At 48.3% G+C, this 5623-nt stretch overlaps 1 protein-coding gene across 1 annotated transcript in view; it reads left to right on the top strand.

Annotated features, from left to right (window-relative positions):
- The window catches only part of POP7 (processing of precursor 7, ribonuclease P/MRP subunit (S. cerevisiae)), a 4311-nt gene extending 3773 nt beyond the window's left edge, over positions 1-538 (top strand). Inside the window, exon 3 of the transcript XR_001006655.1 lies at positions 518-538. The gene's annotated coding sequence lies outside the window, so the exon portion shown is untranslated. The remainder of the gene's footprint in view (positions 1-517) is intronic.
- The last annotated feature ends 5085 nt before the right edge of the window (positions 539-5623 follow it).

Raw genomic sequence — 5623 nt, 5'->3', positions numbered from 1 at the left:
CTCAAACTCCTGACCTCAGGTGATCCACCCGCCTCGGCCTCCCAAAATGTTGGGATTACAGGTGTGAGCCACTAGGCCTGACCAGCAGATTTTTCAGTTAGGCATGTGTATTATATATATGTGTAGTATAATAGGATGTACATTGTGTTTTTTACCATTTGAGGTCATAAGCGTTTAAGAGCCTCTGATTTACAGGTTAGGAACAGAATTTCATTCTAATTCAACTGAAGGTAGTTTGATTTGGAGGTCTGAAGATCAGGCTTCTAATTCATCAAAATCCCTTCCTCTGGCATCCGCATATGAAATGGTCCCTACATTTAAGGAGCTCACCATCTAATTGGGAAGGTGGATACATAATTTTTTGTGAATGAGTAAGATGTGTAAGACATAAAAGTAGCAATGATAAGGAAATGTGGAAATGGAAAGGGCTAATAACTTCCTGCTGGGATCCAAAATGGTTTCACTCACTTTCGATCTGGGTGTTGAAGGATGAATAGGAGTTTGCCGGGCAGAAAAGAGGGGAGACGGCATATTTGGCAGAGAGATCATAGTGGGGTGGGGAGATAGGTGGATTTGGCTGGGAATGGTGACTCATGCCTGTAATCCCAGCACTTTGGAAGGCCAAGGAGAGAAAATCGCTAGAGCTCAGGAGTTTGAGATCAGCCTGGGCAATAGAGTAAGACTTCGTCTCTATCAAAAATTTAAAAATTAACTTGGCTTGGTGGCATGCACCTGTGGTCCAGTTACTCAGGAGGCTGAGGTGGGAAGATTGCTTGAGCCCAGGAGGTTGACGCCACAGTTAGCTGTGACTGAGGGCTTGCGAAACAGCAAGAACCTGTCTCAAAAAACAGTGGGCAGGGAGGGGATTAATGAATAGGCAGCTACGTTCTGGGACTAGAGGGACTCGAGGTGGCTAGAAAGCAGGAGGTACTGGGAGACAGGGCTGCAGACATTTCCTTTTTTTTTTTTTTTTTTGGAGACAGAATCTCTGTCACCAGGCTGGAGTGCAGTGGCGTGATCTTGGCTCACTGCAACCTCCGACTCTCTGGTTCAAGTGATTCTCTTGCCTCAGCCTCCTGAGTAGCTGGGATTACAGGTGCGCACCACCACACCCAGCTAATTTTTGTGTTTTTAGTAGAGATGCGGTTTCACCATGTTGGCCAGGATGGTCTCTGTCTCCTTACCTCGTGATCCACCCGCCTACGGCCTCCCAAAGTGCTGGGATTACAGGCGTGAGCCACTGCACCCGGCTGGCTGCGGACATTTCTATCAGGCCACATCCCTTCCATCAGCCTGACCGCAAGGCTTCCTTGCCTGGGAGCCCCCCGGTAGCTAAGTGGGGAGCCGGCAGGAAGCTGGATGGAGCTGTGTCTCCCTGCACGTATGTGCTCCGGGCCTAAGCCCAGCAGAGGTGGTGGCAGGCAGCCTTTCCCATCTGGTTTGTTTTGGCAGTTCCCTCCTGCAGCCTATTTGTTGTTTCTACTCCATGTTTTCTCACTGCTTGCCAGTAGGGCTTCCCTCAGTGGCAGTTCTGCAGAAACAGACCTCCACATTGCCACTGAAGGAAGAGCGGGGCCTGGGGCTCACTCTTTTGTGTGTGGGGGGGCCTGAGCCAGATTCCTGTATCTACTGGAGTCCATGCAGGGCAGGTGGGGTAGGGAACTCTGCCTGCAGGCCCGTCTATAGGGAGGCTGGCTCCAGTCTCCGTTCTCCTCCTTCTACTGTCTCTCCAAAGTGACTTCCATCAAAGCTCGGGAGGCCAGGAACAGTGAGTCATGTCTGTAATCCCAGCACTTTGGGAGGCCAAGGCAGGCGGATCACCTGAGGTTAGGAGTTCAAGACCAGCCTGGCCAACATGGTAAAACCCCATCTCTACTAAAAATACAAAATTAGCTGGGTGTGGTGGCAGACACCTGTAATCCGAGCTACTCAGGAGGCTGAGGCAGGAGAATTGCTTGAACCCAGGAGGCGGAGGTTGCAGTGAGCCAAGATTGTGCCATTGCACTCCAGCCTGGGCGACAGAGCAAGACCTCAGTCTCAAAAAAAAAAAAGCTTGAAAAACAGGGGAGAGGGGTAAGGAGATGGAGGCAGAAGGTGTGTGCAAATGCAGTGTCCTGCCCTCCTTTTTACATTTTATTTTTTTAATTTATTTATGTTAGAGACAGGGTCTCACTCTGTAGCCTAGGCTGGAGTACAATGGTACGATCATAGCTCACTGCAACCTCGAACTTCTAGACTCAAGCAATCCTCCTGCCTCAGCCTCCCAAGCAGTTAGGACTACAGGCAAAAAAAAAAAAAAAAAAAAAGTAAGAGCTACTATTGTTTTCTTTGTTTGTTTATCTGTTTGTTTTGAGATGGAGTTGCGCTCTTGTTGCCCAGGCTGGAGTGCGATGGCATGATCTCGGCTCACTGCAACCTCCGCCTCCCGGGTTCAAGTGATTCTCCTGCCTCAGCCTCCTGAGTGGCTGGGATTACAGGCATGTGCCACTAAGCCCGGCTACTTTTTGCATTTTTAGTAGAGATGGGGTTTCACCATGTTTGCCAGGCTGGTCCCGAACTCCTGACCTCAGGTGATCCACCAGCCTCAGCCTCCCAAAGTTCTGAGATTACAGGCATGAGCCACCGCACCCGGCCAAGAGCTAGTATTTAGTATGAAGCCATTTTGCTAAGAAATAGTTTTACGCTTCTTGATAGGAATGGGGAGAAGTGAAGGAAGGCAATTTTGTGTGTGTTTAATTCTCAAGTCTGAGTTATTAGTTTCTGCCAGACTCAGTTGTCACTCGCGTAGCAGGGAAGGGGACAGGGCCTTGAAATATTAAGTGGTTTAGTCAGGCTGATGATCCTGCTAGAGAGGCCCAGCACTTTGTCCCAGGTGAGTTTCTGGTGCTTGGTCAGGAGTTGGGGGGAAAAATGGTGTTTCACAAACCCTCAAACCACGAGAGAGGTTGGACAAGAATGTGTCAATTGTAGTTCCTTAGGAAACAGAGGTCCAACTGCACAGAGATTTGGAATGAGGTAAAGGTCATCCTACCAGAAGGAAGCCTGTGAAAATGGCCACTTAAGTTCCCATCTTCCTAATGAGATTATGGGCGTTTTTCAGTTTATGTGTTTGAGTTTAGCGCTGTTTTCTAATTTTGGTCACGTATTGTTTTTGTAATGAGCAAAAGTTCATTACAAAAGTTTTTTTTTTTTTTTGAGATGAAGTCTGGCTCTGTCGCCCAGGCTGGAGTCCAGTGGCACAATCTCTGCTCTGCAACCTCCGCCTCCTGGGTTCAAGCAATTCTTCTGCCTCAGCCTCCTGAGTAGCTGGGATTACAGGTGTATGCCACCATGCCCAGCTAATTTTTGTATTTTTAGTAGAGACGGGGTTTCACCATATTGGCCAGACTGGTCTCGAACTCCTGACCTTGTGATCCGCCTGTCTCAGCCTCCCAAAGTGCTGGGATTACAAGCGTGAGCCACTGTGCCTGGCCTACAAAAGTTTTATGAAGCCTATTCCTGACTGATCCTTTGTTCTCTAAGTAAGTTGATCAGGCAGTTATCAAACTGATGAGGGGCCAGGCAAGGTGACTCATGCCTATAATCTCAGCACTTCAGAAAGCTGAGGTGGGAGGATCATTTGAGGCTAGGAGTTCGAGACCAGCCGGGGCAACACAGTGAGACCCTGGCAAGTTATTTTTTATAGAGTTATATTTTATAGAGTTATATTTTTTATATAAAAAATAAAGAAGTTAGGCCGGGCGCGGTGGCTCAAGCCTGTAATCCCAGCACTTTGGGAGGCCGAGACGGGCGGATCACGAGGTCAGGAGATCGAGACCATCCTGGCTAACACGGTGAAACCCCGTCTCTACTTAAAATTCCAAAAACTTGCCGGGCGAGGTGGCGGGCGCCTGTAGTCCCAGCTACTCGGGAGGCTGAGGCAGGAGAATGGCGTAAACCTGGGAGGCGGAGCTTGCAGTGAGCTGCTGAGATCCGGCCACTGCACTCCAGCCCGGGCTACAGAGCGAGACTCCGTCTCAAAAAAAAATAAAATAAAATAAAAATAAAGAAGTTAACCAGGCGTGGCGGTGCATGCTTGGTGTCACAGCTACTTGGGAGGCTGAGGAAGGATGATCATTTGAACCTAGGAGGTCGAGGTTGCAGTAAGCTATGATCATGCCACTGCACTCGAACCTGGGGAACTGAGGAAGATCCGTCTCTAAATAAGTAAAAGTAAAGCTGATGAGATACCTCAAGAAGTTATTTTATTGCCCAATCCAGTAACTAATAAATATCTGATGAATGAATGGGTCAGTGGATACATGGATGGTGCCGAGGAGAATGGCTTGCTGTCTCCTGTATAACAAGCCTGTGCTCCCTTAAGAAAAGGCAACCATCTTGTCACTTGAAGTATGCAAACAGAGGGTGGACTTTCGCCCTCACAGGACCTGCTAGATTCCTTCCAACTCAGTCTATTAGTCTTGTTTGCTATTAGACAAATATACTTCCCTGAAAAGGGAAAAATTATTTACTGGTTGATGAACTAAGACATGAGCAGAAGAGCTTACATAGGCCAGGCACAGTGGCTCACGCCTGTAATCCCAGCACTTCGGGAGGCTGAGGTGGGTGGATAACCTGAGGTCAAGAGCTTGAGACCAGCCTGACCAATGTGGTGAAACCCCGTCTCTACTAAAAAAATACAAAATTAGCCAGGTGTGGTGGTGCACGCCTGTAATCCTGGCTATTTGGGAGGCTGAGGCAGGAAAGTTGCTTGAACCCAGGAAGTGGAGGTTGCAGTGAGCCAAGATCGCGCCATTGCACTCCAGCCTGGGTGACAGAGCAAAACTCTGTCTCAAAAATAAATAAATAAATAAATTACCAGGCATGGTGGCTCACGTCTGTAATCCCAGCACTTTGGGAGACTGAGGCAGGCAGATCACCTGAGGTGGGGAGATCGAGACTGTCCGGGCTAACACGATGAAACCCTGTCGCTACTAAAAATACAAAAAATTAGCTGGGCATGGTGGCACATGCCTGTAATTCCAGCTACTTGGGAGGCTGAGGCAGGAGAATCACTTGAACCCAGGAGATAGAGGTTGTAGTGAGCCAAGATCGCACCACTGCACTACAGCCTGGGCAATAAGAGTGAAACTCCATCTAAAAAAAAATTAATTAATTAATTAAATTAAAAATATATATAGACACCCAGAGACACCTCCCTCCACCCCACTATTCTGATGACACTTCTTCAGTAAGTTGCATGGTAGGGGCAGCTATAATATAATACCCAAGGTAAAGTGCCATGAATCTGTCCCTGGCTCCCCAGAGAAACAGGAGACGATGTTGGGGAAGGCTAAGGAATACACTGGACATTTGGTCTCCAGGTCTCCCAAGAAAGGACAATAGGAGAAATGATAAAGTGGGGAGTAGGGCAATAACAGCTAGTGTTTATCGATTACCATGTGCCAGGAGTTCCATAATCCCACCACAGCTGTGGGAGGCAATCACTATCATTTCTTTTTTTTTTTTGAGACGGAGTCTCACTCTGTCGCCCGGGCTGGAGTGCAGTGGCCGGATCTCAGCTCACTGCAAGCTCCGCCTCCCGGGTTTACGCCATTCTCCTGCCTCAGCCTCTCGAGTAGCT

This window comes from Mandrillus leucophaeus, unplaced genomic scaffold (assembly GCF_000951045.1).
Source record: "Mandrillus leucophaeus isolate KB7577 unplaced genomic scaffold, Mleu.le_1.0 Scaffold29, whole genome shotgun sequence".
Taxonomy (NCBI): Eukaryota; Metazoa; Chordata; class Mammalia; order Primates; family Cercopithecidae; genus Mandrillus; species Mandrillus leucophaeus.
This window is presented reverse-complemented; position numbering and strand designations above follow the sequence as displayed.